Source organism: Lepidochelys olivacea, assembly GCF_965140295.1.
Source record: "Lepidochelys olivacea isolate rLepOli2 genome assembly, chromosome: 3".
Taxonomy (NCBI): domain Eukaryota; kingdom Metazoa; phylum Chordata; order Testudines; family Cheloniidae; genus Lepidochelys; species Lepidochelys olivacea.
This window is the reverse complement of record NC_140413.1, coordinates 193448304-193465806: the sequence shown is the minus strand read 5'-3', so window position 1 is coordinate 193465806 and position 17503 is coordinate 193448304. Positions and strand designations below refer to the sequence as shown.

Here is a 17503-nt window from a genome sequence, read left to right as displayed (position 1 = left end):
TCTGCTTTGGTGGGTCCTGCGCTTATTGGCGGATTTGCTCTCCTCAGAGATTCATGACAGCCCTCAGTTTGGCCACTTTTGTTAGTGGCTTAAACCTGCCATTCACTCAGCTAACCTCATCACTGGCCAGCATGGGAAAAAAGGAGAACAATCCCCGCAGTCTCTGCTGATCCACCATGTGGGTCAGGGAACAGCCTAGAGACCTTCACCTCTGGTGGAACCCACAGCCCAGGTCAACTCCTCCTGTGTCTGATCAGGAGTTGGGAGGTTTGGGGGGAACCCAGGCCCACCCTCTACTCCGGGTTCCAGCCCAGGGCCCTGTGGACTGCAGCTGTCTAGAGTGCCTCCTGGAACTGCTGCGTGACAGCTACAACTCCCTGGGCTATTTCCCCATGGCCTCCTCCCAACACCTTCTTTATCCTCACCACAGGATCTTCCTCCTGGTGTCTGATAATGCTTGTACTCCTCAGTCCTCCAGCAGTACGCCGTCTCACTCTCAGCAACTAGTGCCTCTTGCTCCCAGCTCCTCGCACGCACGCCACAAACTGGAGTGAGGTCCTTTTTAAACTCAGGTGCCCTGATTAGCCAGCCTGCCCTAATTGATTCCATCAAGTTCCTTCTTATTCTGGAACTGCCCCTATTACCTTACCCAGGGAAAATGGACCTGCTTAATCGGGGACTAATATATCTGCCTTTTAACACCACCGGGTCTCGGTCAGCGCGGAGGGACGTGGAGCTGGGTGCCGTCTCGTGATGCCTTCCATTAAACTGCGGAGTTCAGATGGAGAAATTTTTGAAGTTGACGTTGAAATTGCAAAGCAATCTGTAACTACTATGTTGGAAGATCTGGGAATGGATGATGAAGGAGATGATGACCCAGCCCCTCTTTCAAATGTTAATGCAGCTATATTAAAAAAGGTGATCCAAAGTGCACCCACCACAAGGATGATCCACCTCCCCCTGAGGACGATGAGAACAAGGAAAAATGAACAGATGACTTCCCTGTATGGGACCAAGAATTCCTGAAAGTAGACCAAGGAACACTTTTTGAACTTATCCTGGCTGCAAATTACTTAGACATTAAAGGTTTGCTCGATGTCACATGCAAGACTGTTGCAAATATGATTAAGGGGAAAACTCCAGAGGAAATTCGCAAGACCTTCAATATCAAGAATGACTTCACTGAAGAGGAAGAAGCACAGGTACGCAAAGAGAACCAGTGGTGTGAAGAGAAGTGAAGTTTTGTGCCTGACACTCTAACACTGTAAGGATCGTTCCAAATCCTAGTTGCACTGCTCTGTTTATAATTGTTAACATTAGACAAATGCAGCAGCAAATGAAGTTGTATTAGCAGGATATTGTTCCCTTTACATTTGTAGTGTTTTTTTGAGTACAGATTTAAATCCTATGGTTGAGTTTTTACCAGTGTAATCAGATGTCTTTTTACTCTACTCAGCAATGAATAAAACTGAACTAAGTGTGAAAAAAAAAACAAAAAACAAAGAAAACCACTCTCCTGTAGCCGTCTGGCCTGACCCTGTCACCTAGCCCTCACTGGGGATGCCAGCACAGCTCGAGAGAGCTGAGAGCATGCCTTGCAGAGGAAGGCTGGCCCAGGGGTAGGATGCTAATATGGGAGATCTGCGTTCAGTTCCTTGTGCCACTGAGGACTCCCTTGGGTAGGATGACCAGACAGCAAATGTGAAAAATCGGGACAGGAGGTGGGGGTAATAGGAGCCTATATAAGAAAAAGACCCAAAAATCGGGACTGTCCCTATAAAATCGGGTTATTGGGCAAGTCATGTGGGCCCAGATTGTAAAGGTATTTAGGTGCTGCTGCGCTCAGCATAGCAATGCCTAGTGGATTTAGGCACCTAGGTCTCATTTTCAAAAGGCATTTAGGCACTTTGTAAATCCCCACCCCCACCAGTGAAACAAGCTAAAACAGTAAAAGCACAGAGTTGTTGGTATAACTGTGTCTCCACTAGGCACTTTTCCTGGCACAGCTCTGTCCATCTGAGATCACACCCCGTCAGCCCCTCGACAGACACAGCCATGCGGCAGATGTCTGTAGGGTAGTTAATGGCCTTAATGTTGCATTGAATGTGGCTCAGCATGAATCTCCCACAGGAATTTTCACTTCTTTCTCTCTGGGCTGATTTCAGGACTTAGAAGGTCCCAAGGACACAAAGGTAAGTACAGCTGGAGCCTGGCACTGTGGGAACAGTAACATTGTGTAATGTAGTGCCCAGGTCAGAGGCCAGAAGGCAGAGCTGAGCTGGATAGGGCAGGGCGGCTGCTGCACTAACTGGTGCCATGGATAGTGGAAGAAACGGGGTGGGGGTGGGGTGGGGATTGGCACTGAGTAGCTCTCAAGTCCTGTCTGGTGGTGACAAGGACAAAGGAAGAGCAGGTGTCAATTTTGGAAAAAATTATGTCTCTCTATCCAGTGTCTGAGTAGCAAGGTCCCTCCCTGAGAGCAGTGAGATGCTTCTTATTTCTGCAGGACCCATTCTGTGGAAGGAGGAGCTCTGCCTTTGGCTTGTAATTGTCTGGGCTTGTCCCCTACCCCAGCTTCCCCAGGACTAAATATGAAGAAGGGAGGCCTGAGTGCAACTAGAGATGCTCGGTTATTGCTGGTCTATCCTTCACATCACTGGATGTGAATCATTGGACACCACATTGTTCTTGATGTGCATACTCCATCATCCCTTTCTTCAGAGGACCAGAGCATCCCGGGTAGGCCTGGGTCTCTCTCACTTCACGGTGTGGAGAGACCCACGGGAGCTATACTTCCTTTTCAGTTCTGACCATTTCAGGCACTGGGTAGGCTGGAGGGAAATAGAAAAGGGGGCTCCAAGGAGCAGTAGCCAGGAGACAATTTTGTGTGTCTGTCTTCCCTGCACCAGTGGTGGCCTAGGGTACAAGTGTTCTCTCTCTCTCGTCTCAGTTCCTCATGACATTGTGTAGATGAGAGAATGGCCAGCCTCTGGCAGAGATCAAGAGAAGCAGCAGCCATCTTGAGCCCATCCCAGAGGATAGAAGTCAGACAGTGAGCTGTGGAGTAAGAGCAAATGGAAATTTGCTTTTCAGGAAGCTACCATACTTCAAGAAGACTCCATCACCGGCTACAACTCCTTGACAGGGCTGAATGGGCTCCCCCCAGGTCATGGTGCCCCATTTAGAGGCAAAAGCTGTTCCTCAAGACCATCCCAGACTAACATAAATTCTCTCCATAGACAACAGTCTTTGCAGCCCTGTCTCAGTAGTTAACTTGTCCAACTTGGATGCAAGCAGAGCTGCTCAGTCCTAAATTTATTCCTCCCACATCACTGGGTGATATTCCCTGGTCACGGCATTCTCATCCTCCTCTCTACTGCCTTTTGCTTGCTTCAGAGGACATGAGCATTCTGGGTAGGGCAAACCCCAGTGGGGTGAAGGCGAGGGAAAAGGACAATAGACTGCTGTGTGGGGTGATGATTTTGTGCGGGGGAGTAGCCATGACTGCTTTGGGGAGATGTAGGAAAAGTCCTTCTGGAATAGCAAGCACCAGAGACACATACCATTGAAGTTTCTGCCACGAATTTGGTCTTTGTGGGTTTTATTTTCTGCAAGGGAGAATGGATAGAGAATAATTTCAGCTCTGGCCTGAGACCAAGACGTAGGACAGCCTGTCTTTGAGACAGATGCCAGGGAATGTCAGATGAGAGCAGAGGGCTGTTACTCTCAGTAAGATCAGGGATGGTGGTGGGAGAGGTTGTGCAGTGGCTTATAAATACCCCCAAATTTGGCTAGCCCCTCCCCCATACCCACCCATGCCAGTGCAAATGTCACTGCTGCTCCAGGGGAAACACTCTGTGCATTACCATAAATGGCCACCAGGTGTCACTGCTGCCCTGTGGGAAACGCACATGAGTTATATCCACCCCAAAATATGCCTTAGCCCCCCCTTGTAGCCAGGCCTTCCAATGCAAAGTTCAAATGTTAGGCAGATACTTCTGCACTGCTGCTTGCTTTGGCACTGCCTTCAGGGATGTGCACCGTTTTCCTGAGCATGAACCCTAGTTCCAGTTCTTTCTTGCTGAGAGCAAGGAGGCAGGGAGTCGAGTGGGGGAAGGAGACTTTGTGCTGTTTCTTTTCACCTGTGTGTGCTGAAATGCCAATTTTCTGCGTGTTCTTTCTTTCCACACTTGTCCTCCATGGACTCTGGTTACAACTCATATGTTTCAGAGTAGCAGCCCTGTTAGTCTGTATTTGCAAAAAGAAAAGGAGGACTTGTGGCACCTTAGAGACTAACCAATTTATTTGAACATAAGCTTTTGTAAGCTACAGCTCACTTCATCGGAATGCACCCGATGCAGTGAGCTGTGGCTCATGAAAGCTCATGCTCAAATAAATTGGTTAGTCTCTAAGGTGCCACAAGTCCTCCTTTTCTTTTAACTCATATGTGTGATGAAGCGGGGAGTTTGCATAAAATTTTGTATGAATGCTGCGTGTGCCCCTCACCAGGGTCTCTAAGCAGCGTCTCAATGCTGCCCATTAAAGCTCCTTCCCCTTTGAGTCTCTCTGTTCTGGGGCAGCTGCTTTGCTCAGGGACACTGCGCCAGCTTAGGGCAGGTGCATGGCAAGGTGGAGGTTGTAACTTCTTTGTCACAAATGTAAATAAAATTAATCTGTGACATTGGGCTTGTTTCTTAAAGTGCAGAATAACACATGGACATGCTCCACCACACTCAGCGGGCGTGTGTCCCCTGGTGACCAGGTTGGGCAGTGCATGGTGAATATCTCTCCCACTGGGACAGTGACCCTTGCTGGCCAGGTGGGATAGTGCCCTTTGTATATCTCCATGTGGTGTCCAGGTGTGGGAGTGTCCTATGTGCATCCCCACCGCCCCCACTGCAGGGCATAGATCAGCATGCATGTCACACACCCCGTGAGTGCCCAGCCCAGGCCAGGGAATCTAATGATCCAACCGCCGGACCAAATTCAGTGATGAATCCTGGTCACACGCCACTTGCGGCAGGTTGCATATGCTAAGAACCACAACCACTGTGACCCCTGCTGGCCAGGCAAGGGAGTGCCCTGGAGGTGCCTCCCTGTTGGAGCAGTGACCCCTGGTGGCCAGATGGGGCAATACCCTGTATGTATTACCCCCACCCACACCCCATCATTTCTGCAGCGACTCCTGGTAGCCACTGAGGGCAATTACTTGTGTGACCCACCCCCACCATAGTGGCAGTGAGCCCTGGTGGCCAGGTCAGGCAGTACCCTGGGTCTATTCCAACCCCATTGTGGCAGTGACCCTTGTTCCCAGTGCATATCACTGCTCTGCAACGGGGACTTGTCCACTGGTGCCAGAATGGGGCAGTACCCTGTGTACATGTCCCCAAATGAGGCAGTGACCATTGCTGGCCAGCTGGGGCAGGGCACTGCGTGTTTCTCCCCCATTTGGACAGTGACCCGGGGCGGCTAAGTGAGGCAGTGCCCTCTGGTTATTCCCCCCCCCCCACACACAGAGATCGTGACCTCTGCTGGCTAGCTGGGGCACTGCCCTCTGGGTATCTCCATCAATTGGAGGACAGCCCTTCCCCCAAGTGGCATCGCGTGGCAGAGCCCTAAATGTATCTGCCCACACCTTTGTGGCAGCGCCCCCTGGTGGCCAGGAACGGCAGAGTCCTGCAGGTATTCCCACCCCACCATTGCCGTAGTGACCCCTGGTAGATAAGACAGTGCATGCTTTGTGACCTTTGGTGGCCAGGTAGGGCAGTGGCCTGTGTGAATTGCCTCCTCCGACAACCATTGCGGCAGTGCCCCCTGGTGGCTAGGCCAGGCAGTGCCCTGTGTGTACCACCCCCAGCGGAGCAGTGACCACTGGAGGCCTTGTGCTAAGAGGCACCACCTCTGGGTTAGGCACTAGGGCTGGTCATTTGGGTGTGGATGGGCCCACGCTGTCCCCAGAAGCTCTGGAATGGCTGCTGTTCTGGGCAGAGGACTCCACCTTGTATTTAGCTGCGATGCTCTGAGCACCTTTCCCCGCCCTGCCTGGCTCAAAAGCTTGTCTCTCGCCCCAAGAGAAGTTGTTCCAATAACAGGTATTACCTCCCCGCCCCGTCTCTCGGCATTCTGGGACCATGTGAGTGGCCACCTTCACCGCCTGGTTGCTCCCCAGCCCCCTTGCACCTGCCAACCCTCCCATCTTCCCCTGACCCCAACCTCCCAGGGCACCCCACCTGCAAACCCTAGGGGGGCGGGGGGCTCTGGGCCGGGGAGGGGCCATAAGCTCAGTAACTGGGTGAGGCTGCCCCTGCAATAAGAAGCAGTGGCGGGGGAGGGGGCGGGGAGAGGGGAGTGAGGCAATGCATCATGGGAGATGTAGTGTCTCCCCTGCCTCCATCTCCCATCAGCCACTGCGGGCCCCGTAGCACCATGGGAGATGTAGTGTCTCCCCTGCCTCCATCTCCCATCAGCCACTGCGGGCCCCGAAGCACCATGGGAGATGTAGTGTCTCCCTTGCCTCCATCTCCCATCAGCCACTGCGGGCCCCGTAGCACCATGGGAGATGTAGTGTCTTCCTTGCCTCCATCTCCCTTCAGCCACTGCGGGCCCCGTAGCACCATGGGAGATGTAGTGTCTCCCCTGCCTCCAACTCCCATCAGCAGCTGCCCGGCCCGCCCCGCCTTCCCATTTCTAGAGCGAGGCGCCGGTGGTGCGAGGCCGGACGCGGAAGCTGCCGTGACGCTGGGAAGGGCCCCCCCCCCCGCGGGCCGCTCTGCACCAGCCCCAGGGCGCCGCGCGGGTGCAGGCTCCAGCTGGCTGCACTGCAGCCGGGACCCCCACACCGCTGCCCCTCCTCAGTGCCCCCAGTCTCAATGCCGCCAGCCCCGCCCTTCTCCACTAGCTCCCCATCTCCCCTCTATGGAAGCGGGGCAACCTCCGCCCACTGTTCCCGTTGGGAATCCCTTTGGGGGGGGACTGAGAGGTGTCACTTCCGGTCCCCGGGCACAGTGGGACTCTAATATTGGCGCACCGGGGCAACCTAGCTTCCGGTCCCAGCTGCAGGTTGGACTCTAATAGCGAGATCGCTGGGGCAACATCACCTCCAGCCGCACGCCCCGCTGCGAGCTGCGTTTGCCGCTCTTGTGGGGTCGGCGTCGTCCAGGCGGGGCCCGAGGGTCGCCCTAGACCCCCCCCCCCGCCTCCAGCTGCGGCCCGGCCCCGTGTGGCTGTACTGCCCGTTCCCCAGGGGCTGGCCTGCTCGCGTGCACCAGGGTTTGCCCCAGCCCGGCCAGGCCCTCGGGGGGCCCGGGCAGGTAAAGGCCACGCGGCTGCCCTCCGAGCCAGAGCCCCGGGGAATCTCCCACCACAAAGTCGGCGGCACAAACCAGCGTCCGGGCGCTTGTGTTAGGGGTTGGGGCTCCTAAGGGCACCACGACAAGCAGCCATCGAAGGCGGGCGGGGGATTGGGGTCCAGTGTCGGCACCAGCAGGATGCCTGGCTGCTCTGCGGGGCTTTGCCTTCACCGGCTCAAAGGCAGGCGTGGGTTGTCATCCCCGGGTGGTTACACGCTGGGAGACGGAGAACTCTTTCTAACAGCCCTTTACTAGCGGGGGGGCGTGTGTGTGTGATGCAGGCTTTACGGAGTAGGAAGCTACTTCCCTGCCTCACCCTGTTTGCTTTTCTTTTTCGAGAGCCTTCTCCCTCGGGCAAAGCATAGAGGTGCTCCATAAGGACAGAAAAGCCCTTGTTTCATCGTAAATCTGAAAGTATGTGGCCAATAATCCTCCTTATGTGGAATCATATGGAAACTGACCCTGGGGAAGGGAACTCAGGTGGGAGCCTAACTTTAGCTAAGTGGGCCTCAGGCAGGGCGCATGCCTGAGAAGCTGTAGCTGTAGCGAGGAAGTAGCTGCAGGGGTGTGCTGTAAGGAGCAAAACTGGCTCTTGCAGGGAGGGAAGGAAGAGAAGCCCTCTCTCAGGAGAGCTGGGGCTCCAGATACCAGGACAGAGACTGAACTGAAGCCAGCTCCGGGAAGGAGGGCTGGGGACTCTTGACTCAAGGGAAGAGGAGTGTGTTTCAGTTCTGCAGGAAAGGCATGCAGTCAGGGCTGAAGGTCTGTGCTCAGCTTGGTACTGAGGTGGAGAAGTTGCAGGATTTATTAAAATGGACCCTAGAAGGGGAATGCTTTTATTATTTATCTAATTTGTGAGGACTTGTAAAGGGCCCTGAGCAAAAAAGGGAAACTGAGGCAGTGCTGTGCAGATTTACCCCAGGTCACAAGAGGGTGCTTTGGAGGCCAGTAACCCTGCTACAGCCTGGGTTTCTAAGAAATGGTTCCTGATCAGCTGAGGTGCAGGTGGAGATAACTTCCCAATGGAGACAGATAGTAGTAATGTGTCTTCCCCAGCAGAGGTCTGGATCCAGGAAAGTATCCACCAGCTCTGAGTTAATTTCCTATTTCCCCCCACCGTCTCTTCTCTATTGTGTTGGTCAACACACACTCTCCCTGTCTGCCCTTGTCCTGTCTCCCTTCATAGGACGTGGGCAGGTGTGCATCCCGACAGGCTTAAGAACATAAGAATGGCCATACTGGGTCAGACCAAAGGTCCATCTAGCCCAGTATCCTGTCTTCCAACAGTGGCCAATGCCAGGTGCCCCAGAGGGAATGAACACAACAGGTAATCATCAAGGTAATTATAGAGGCTTGGTGGGATAATATGCATGACTGCAATATTGGTATAGAAGGATACTGCTTGCTTAGGAAGAACAGGCAGGGAAAAAAGGGAGGAGGTGTTGCCTTATATATTAAAAATGTATACACTTGGAGTGAGGTTGAGATAGAAATAAGAGAGACTTGTTGAAAGTCTCTGGGTAAGGATAAAAGGGGTAAAAAATAAGGGTGATGTCATGGTAGTGGTCTACTACAGACCACCAAACCAGGAAGAAGGGGTGAATGAGGCTTTTTTTAAACAACAAAATCATCCAAAGCACAGGACTTGGTGGTGATGGGGGACTTCAACTACCCAGACATCTGTTGGGAAAATAACACAGCAGGGCACAGATTATCCAACAAGTTCTTGGAATGTATTGGAGACATTTTTTTTTATTTCAGAAGATGGAGAAAGCTACTAGGGGGAGGCTGTTTTAGATTTGATTTTGACAAATAGGGAGGAACTGGTTGAGAATTTGAAAGTGGAAGGCAACTTGGGTGAAAGTGATCATGAAATGGTAGCATTCATGATTCTAAGGAATGGTAGGAGGGAGAACAACACAAGAAAGACAATGGATTTCAAGAAGGCAGATATTAGCAAACTCAGGGAGTTGGTAGGTAAAATCCCATGGGAAGCAAGTCTAAGGGGAAAAACAACTGAAGACAGTTGGCAGTTTTTCAAAGAGACATTATTAAGGGCACAAAAGCAAATTATCCCACTGTGTAGGAAAGATAGGAAGTATGGCAAGAGACGGCCCTGGCTTAGCCAGGAGAACTTCAATGATCTAAAACTCAAAAAAGAGTCCCACAAAAAGTGGAAACTCGGTCAAATTACAAAGGATGAATATAAACAAATAACATAAATATGTAGGGACAAAATTAGAAAAGTCAGGGCACAAAATGAGATCAAACTAATGAGGGACATAAAAGGAAACAAGAAAACATTCTACCAATACATTAGAAGACAGAGGAAGACCAAGGACAGAGTAGGCCTGTTAATGAGGGGGGAAAGACCATAAAAGAAAATGTGGAAATGGCAGAGATGCTTAATGACTTCAGTTTTCACCAAGAAGGTTGGTGGTGATTGGACGTATAACATATTGAATGCCAATGAAAATGAGGTAGGATCAGAGTCTAAAATAGGGAAAGAACAAGTCAAAAATTACTTAGACAAATTAGATGTCTTCAAATCACCAGGGCCTGATGAAATGCATCCTAGAATACTCAAGGAGCTGACTGAGGAGATATCAGAGCCATTAGCAATTATCTTTGAAAAGTCATGGAACACAGGAGACGTTTCAGAAGACTGGAAAAGGGCAAATATAGTGCCCATCTATAAAAAGGGAAATAAGGACAACCCGAAGAATTAAAGACCAGTCAGCTTAGCTTCTGTACCCAGAAAGAAAATGGAGCAAATAATTAATCAATTTACAAACATCTAGAAGATGATAAGGTGAAAAATAAGTCAGCATAAACTTGTCAAGAACAAATCGTGTCAAACCAGCTTTCTCTGACAGGGTAAGAAACCTTGTGGATGGGGGGGAAGTGGTAGATGTGGTATATCTTGACTTTAGTAAGGCTTTTGATACTGTCTCGCATGACCTTCTCAAAAACAAACTTGGGAAATACAACCTAGATGAAGCTACTATAAGGTGGGTGCATAACTGGTTGGAAAATTGATTCCAGAGAGTAGTCATCTGTGGTTCACGGTCATGTGGGATGGGCATAATGAGTGGGGTCCTACAGGGATCGGTTCTGGTTCTGTTCAATATCTTCATCAATGATTTAGATAATGGCATAGAGAGCACACTCATAAAGTTTGCAACTGATGCCAAGCTAGGAGGGGTTGCAAGTTCATTGGAGGATAGGATTAAAATTCAAAATGATCTGGACAAACTGGAGAAATTGTCTCAAGTAAACAGGATGAAATTCAATAAGGACGAATGCAAAGTACTCCACTTAGGAAGGAACCATCAGTTGCACACATACAAAATGGGAAATGACTGCCAAGGAATGAGTACTGCAGAAAGGGATCTGGGGGTCAAAGTGGATCACAAGTTAAATATGAGTCTACAGTGTAATGCTGTTGCAAAAAAAAAGCAAACATCATTCTGGGATATATTAGCAGGAGTATTGTAGGCAAGACACAAGAAGTAATTCTTCCTCTCTACTCCGCGCTGATTGGGCTTCAGCTGGAGTATTGTGTCCAGTTTTGAGCGCCACATTTCAGGACAGATGTGGACAAATTGGAGAAAATCCAGAGAAGAGCAACAAAAATGATTAAAGGTCTAGAAAACATGACCTATGAGGGAAGACCTGAAAAAAATGGGTTTGTTTATTGTGGAGAAGAGAAGACTGAGAGGGAACATGAGAACAGTTTTCAAGTACATAAAAGGTTGTTACAAGGAGGAGGGAGAAAAATTGTTGTTCTTAACCTCTGAGGATAGGACAAGAAGCAATGGGCTTAAATTGCAGCAAGGGTGGTTTAGGTTGGATATTAGGAAAAACTTCCTAACTGTCAGAGTGGTTAAGCACTGGAATAAATTGCCTCGGGAGGTTGTAGAATCTCCATCACTAGGGATTTTTAAGAGCAAGATGGATAAACACCTGTCAGGGATGGTCTAGATAATACTTAATCCTGCCTTGAGTGCAGGGGACTGGACTAGATGACTTTTTGAGGTCCCTTCCAGTTCTGTGATTCTATGAAGTGATCCATTCCCTGTCGCTCATTCCCAGCTTCTGGCAAACAGAGGCTACGGACACCATCCCTGCCCATTCTGGCTAATAGCCATTGATGGACCTATCCTCCATGAATTTATCTAGTTATTTTTTGAACTCTGTTATAGTCTTGGCCTTCACGACATCCTCTGGTAAAGAGTTCCGCAGGTTGACTGTGCGTTGTATGAAGAAATACTTCCTTTTGCTTGTTTTAAACCTGCTGCCTATTAATTTCATTTGGTAACCCCTAGTTCTTGTGTTATGAGAAGGAGTAAATAATCCTTCTTATTTACTTTCTCCACACACGTCATTATTTTATAGACCTCAATCATATTCCCCCTTAGTTGTCTCTTTTCCAAACTGAAAAGTTAATTTCTCCTCATACGGAAACCATTACATACCCCTAATCCTTTTGTTGCCCTTTTCTGAACCTTTTCCAATTCCAATATATCTTTTCTTGAGATGGGGTGACCCCATCTGCATGCAGTATTCAAGATGTGGGCATACCATGGAGTTATATAGAGGCAATATGATATTTTCTGTCTTATTATCTATCCCTTTCTTAATGATGCCTAACATTTTGTTCACTTTTTTGATTGCCGCTGCACATTGAGTGGATGTTTTCAGAGAACTCTTCACAATGACTCCAAGATCTCTTTCTTGAGTGGTAAGAGCTAATTTAGACCCCATCGTTTTATATGTATAGTTGGGGTTATGTTTTCCAATGTGCATTACTTTGCATTTATCAACATTGAATTTCATCGGCCATTTTGTTGTCCAGTCACCTAGATTTGTGAGATCCTTTTGTAGCTTTTCACAGTCTGCCTGGGACTTAACTATCTTGAGTAGTTCTGTATCATCTGCTAATTTTGCTTGGTTTTAGGAGCTTGCAATATGGGAGGATGGGGAGGGGTGGAAGAGAATCATGCTGGGTCCTGGGAGTCAGAATGCTGGGGGGAAGGTGGTGTGAGTACCAGCCAGCACAGCAGCTGCCCCGCACTGTCCAGCTCCAGCTTCCGGCCTCCAACCTGGACAGGGGGTGGGGGGAAGGAGGCGGTGCTAGCACTAAACTGAGGAGCAGGGACCAGGGCCATGGAGACAGGTGGGGGGGGCAGGGGGCGGGCACAGCCCCCACAACTCTAGCCCACTTCAGCCCACCCCCTGCACTAGGGAGGGGCTGGCACTGCCCCTGCTGGCCACTGGGTGTCACTGCTCTTCTATAGGAAACCCACTCTATGTATTACCTTGACTGGCCAGCAGGTGGGGCAATGCTTGTGGGGCCCAGGGGCACAGCAATGAAGGGGCCATGGCTCCATCATTTTTAAAAGGGAGAGCTCTGCTGTTTCCATGGATGCCTCTCATGTCACCTTGGCTCTGCTGCAGGCCTAGGTAAGGAATGGGTTTGGGTTGCTGGTTAAAGACTTCCCTTTACTCCCATCCCGTACCCAGTCTGCAGGAGGGAAGGGCTGGCATGAGAGCCGTGTAAACAATCATCATGTCAAAACTGTGGTGTTTTGAACAGCGGGCCCTGATGCAGCGTGGGAGTTGTAGTCTTCTCTTACCTTTGTTTTCAGAATGTGGTGCCCTGTGCAGTACCTGGTGCAGCTGGAGGTGTGATCAGTGATTTATCTATATGCTGCTTTTAGGTATTCTTAGGCAACCTGTAGCTCACGCTCGGAGAGTGAATTACGTGACTGAACATTTGGAGGAAAGCAGTCACCCCTTCAGCTTCTCGGGGCAGGGATGGGTGGGTTCCCACTCCAGGCACCAGTATACATGTGCTAGTTTACTCAGCTGACCCCCAGTGGGAGTGGAAGTGGTGGATAATGGAAAGACATCCGGGGTGGAAAGATTCTGGGACAGAGAGACCCCTTGTCACACCCTGTGTGGTGCAACCCCATCAAGTGATGAAGGACTGTGACCTGGGCTAAAGTCCCAGGTGTGGAGCTATTTGCCCTAGTGATGGCTCAGGTCCCTGTGCAGACCCAGGAGGGATTGGGTGTGGGGGTAGTTGGGGTTCTCCAGGATATCATTCTGGGGAATGACTATCACTCTGAGACAAAATTCAGTCCCAGTTTCTGTACCAGCTGAGGATTCGAACCAAGCAAGCCAGAAGGCTCAGAAAGGAGGTGGGGATGACAATGCAAATAGCTTGGTTGGCAGGGAGAAGGAGGGTTTTTTTCCCCCTTGCTTTCAGCACACAAGAAAGGCTGTTAAGCTCAGGACACACAGCCTACTCTTACTGGGGAAGTAGAGGCAGAGCTGATCATGGTGGTAGCTGAAACCCCAGCTGAGCATGGAGAGACAAGGGAAGGGAAGGATGACCGCCAGACATGTTTGCCCTCTCCAGGAGTGGGAGAAGCCCCAGAGAAGGTAAAGCAGCTGGAAGGTCACTGCTGGTAACAAAGACGCTGAGTTGGAGTGTGGCCATGGCCATGGTAGGTTCTCTTAACCAAGAGAAACTGAACCACAGCCCTCCAGGCAGGGGGTGGAGGAAGGGAAGCTGAGAGAGGACTGTCCTGGGGGTGAGGGCAACAGGTTAACTCCAAGAGGGGAAATGGGCTCCCTGCATATGCACAGCTCTGGAGTTGGGACATGACTCCAGAGGGGGCCAGTCAATGTGCAGGACCACCCTGCACACCTGCCTCACCAGATCCTTGGAAACCAGAACCCCAGACATATGGCTGGGTTAAGACCAAATGCTTAAGGGGTCACTTTCTACACCAGCCTAGAGGTCAGGGCACCCCAGGCTGCAGCCAAGATGGCTGACACATGGAAGAATGTGGGGTCACTGCCCTCCTTACTCCCTGGCAGATGGGGAGGAGGGAGTGGCAGTCCAGCTCCAAACCCAAAAATTTTGGGGTGGCAAAAGGGGATGGGGCCCAATGAAAACTCCCCATGTACACCCTGCTAGTGTCATCGACCAGACCAGACCTAAGGGAGGACATGACACTGTGCTGAATTGTGTCTTGAAAACCATGACCTTGATTGATTAGCAACTAAGCTATAAGAATCTTGGAAGTTCCTGGTAGGACACCTACCAAGGAGGCTGGAAAGATGCTGACATCTATGGATAACATTTGGGATTCAGAGTTCCCCAGGTCCTTGGTTAATGTGACCCTGCTCAGTTCAGTCTCAAAGGGGGAAGAGCTATGATGAAGTGGGGATTTTTTGGTAATAATTTTATGAATTCTGTGTGTGCCTCAGTTTACCCCATATGCTGCATTGTTACCCAGTGAAAAATGAAAAATGACTTTTTGCTCTCAAGGCAGGCTAAGAGACACAAATGTGGATGTCACCTAGCTTTCTCCCCATACCAATGGAGCAGTTGAGAAGAAGATGGCAAACCGAATTGCTCAGGCATTGACACCTAGCAACAAATGACCCAGAGGGAGAAGCTGTCCTGGAGTCATTCAGCCTGGGACCGGGGCTTGATCTCTGCCTTTCGAGACTGTCCTGCCAAATTCGGAACAGGCGATCACTCTGTTGTCAATGCTCTGAATGTCACTGCAAATGCTTGGTGAGGTGCCTTAATCCCTGAAGTGTGGACAAGTCCATATCAGGAGTCTCTCAGCTGGATCCGCTGAACGCTGCTCCTGGTGTGAAGCAGGAGTGCTGAAGGCCCAGAGATCCAGTCACAGCAGGCAGTGAAGCCGTGTGATGACCCTGGAGGAAGGAGTGAGACCTCCGGGGAGGGGTCTGGCACATCAAAGGGCTTCCTGAGAGACTGTTCCAAAGCCAGAGTGTAGCACCAATCGTATGGATCCATGGCAGTAGGGGAGGTGACATCAGGGCAGATCTGTGCAGTGACCCTTGCTTGCTGCAACAGGAGGCGATCTGAGGGGGTCTGTCCAGGTAACCCCAGCCCTGGGCTCTCTGCCATGGCTTAGCTGGCCCCTTTGGCTCCTCTTCCTCCCAAGGAGACACTGAGATGGGTTTCTGCCATTACCCTCCCCCTCCCCGCCACCACCGCCACACACACACTTTTGAGACCCTGCAGGTAGGGCTGGAAGCCTGGGGTCCCTTGTGTATTGGGGGGTGGGATGGGGAAGAGCAGAGAGACGCTAGAAGGACCCTGAGCTCTGAGCCTGGATTTCCAGTTATTGTTTTACAAGGTGGGTGAGGTAATATCTTTTATTAGCCCAGCTTCTTTTGGTGCGAGAGACCAGCCCAGACCAGCTATCCCACTTGGCACTGAGCCAATCAGGCTCTTTCTGTGCAAATACTGTCTCTGGGTACTGTGGGTACTGGCCATACCTTGTTTGCTTTGTGCAGCATCCTTCATTTGTGTACTCACATGCCAACGCAGGTGGATGGGGCAGCAGCAGGCTGCATGGAGCTGGAACCTCACCGCCCTGTAGCTACCAGTTCTCCCTGCGTCCTCCAGCCTCCAGCAGCAGTTCGCATGGAATGTTTGGATCAGAGGCGGACAGCCCTGGTGTGAACATGAGTGGGAGCCTCCGTGGGGGAGCCCAGTCTCCTGGGCAGGCTGGCTGAGTTGTGGGACACTGCTGCATTCTGACACCTCCCCTGGCGGAAAACATGGAAAACAAGTTCTGTTATTTACTATTAGCCTTTCTTAGCATGAAATACCAACCAAAATACACCTGCAAAGAGCTCCGGGTGCCTGACCAATTCGTTAGGGTTCCAACAGGAGGGATAGCTCAGTGGTTTGAGCATTGGCCTGCTAAACCCAGGGTTGTGAGCTCAATCCTTGAGGGGGCCATTTAGGGATCTGGGGCAAAAATTGGGGACTGGTGCTGCTTTGAGCAGGGGATTGGACTAGATGACCTCCTGAGATCCCTTCCAACCCTGATATTCTATGAACAGCTAATAGTGCCCACCCAGCAGGAAAGCATCATCCCACACGCAATGAATGAACTCAGGCAATAAATCAAAGCTGCAAAACAGCCCTGCTAGCCACCCAGGAACAACCCTCAACCCTCCCCCATAACTCTATCAAATAAAGAAAGACCCATTAGGCTCTGGTGAAGGGCCTGGTCCCTTCTCCTGTACCGGGGAGCCAGACAGGGCCTTTCTGATTAGAAACCAGGACAAAGAGCTCTGGAGGTAGGTGGATATTGGTTGGGTTAGAGCACATGCAGTGGGAGCATGCCAACTGCTGCACCACTTCATAGGGTTGCCTGCCCTGCTCTAGTCCTGCTGGCACAGGGTTGGGGGGACTTTATCTAGGCCATGCAAGCAGGGAGGGAAAGCCTCTCTAAACTCACACTACCCACCTGCGTGAAGGCCAGGCAGAATATGGCTCTTGTTGTTTGTTCCCCACTGTGGAAGGAGAATGTGGCCTGTGTCTCAGAGAGTTTGTTTTATTTTGCACCAGAAAACTTGTGAATTACCTGCAACCATAGGGAGGCCTTTCCTAACTTGGCCAAGGACTACTGCTGAGGTCTGATTAGTTCTGCACCCCTCTGGCACACAGCTTCGGTCTGAAAAGTGTAGTGCTCGTAGGGGCAGACAGCCTTGAGGGGAGGGGTGTGTGTGTGTACGACAGAAATACAACTGATTACTGTGACTCTGAGCAAGCAGGGAAAAGCCTTAAAAACTAAAACTGTCACTGCCCTAGGGCTGTGTGTGTGTTTTCACTTTCACTTTCAGTTGAGAGCTGCTGGGTGCATGGAGAATGTTTCAGTTCCCATAAAATTGCTGTACTTTATCCAGCAATAGTTGTCTGAACAGACTGGAGTCAGACATGCCCGGGGGCAATGCAGCTATAGCTGGAAGCCCATCCCTGTAAGATCCAGCAGGCAGGTGAGTGTCAGCCCTCAATTGCTGTGGGTGATGGCTCTGTTATTCTTCGTAGAAGCTGTTCCTATGGGCAGCAGTCCATCTGGGGCTCTCAGTTACCTACTTTCAATATTGCTGCAGAAATGTTTAAAATGCTCAGAGACCTTTGGGGCCCTTTTCCATTACCCTGTAACACAGACTGAAATAGTGTTTGTTTATTCGCTCTTCTGCATGATTTCCTGGAATTAGAGACTGCAGAGGAGTGTGTGCTTTCTCCTTCTCTGGTGACTGTGTGTATTTGCCATCAGCTCACTCCACTGAAATTCTGCTTT

The 17503-nt window shown here is 50.6% G+C and overlaps 1 protein-coding gene and 1 pseudogene across 7 annotated transcripts in view; both read left to right on the top strand.

Moving 5' to 3' along the window:
- Positions 1–715: 715 nt before the first annotated feature.
- On the top strand, positions 716–1461 carry LOC311517492 (S-phase kinase-associated protein 1 pseudogene; annotated as a pseudogene). Its single transcript has one exon. The product of its transcript is annotated as an S-phase kinase-associated protein 1 pseudogene (transcript).
- Positions 1462–7071: 5610 nt separating this feature from the next.
- The window catches only part of LOC311518419 (butyrophilin subfamily 1 member A1-like), a gene marked incomplete at its 5' end in the record, with an annotated part of 52433 nt that continues 42001 nt past the window's right edge, over positions 7072–17503 (top strand). Inside the window, 3 exons of one of the 6 annotated variants that reach the window (XM_084624223.1) lie at positions 7072–7310; positions 8536–8688; positions 14695–17195. Of the gene's footprint in view, positions 7764–8535; positions 8689–14694; positions 17196–17503 lie in introns of all 6 variants that reach the window. The other 5 variants (XM_084624224.1, XM_084624225.1, XM_084624222.1 and 2 more) reach the window with 5 other exon arrangements.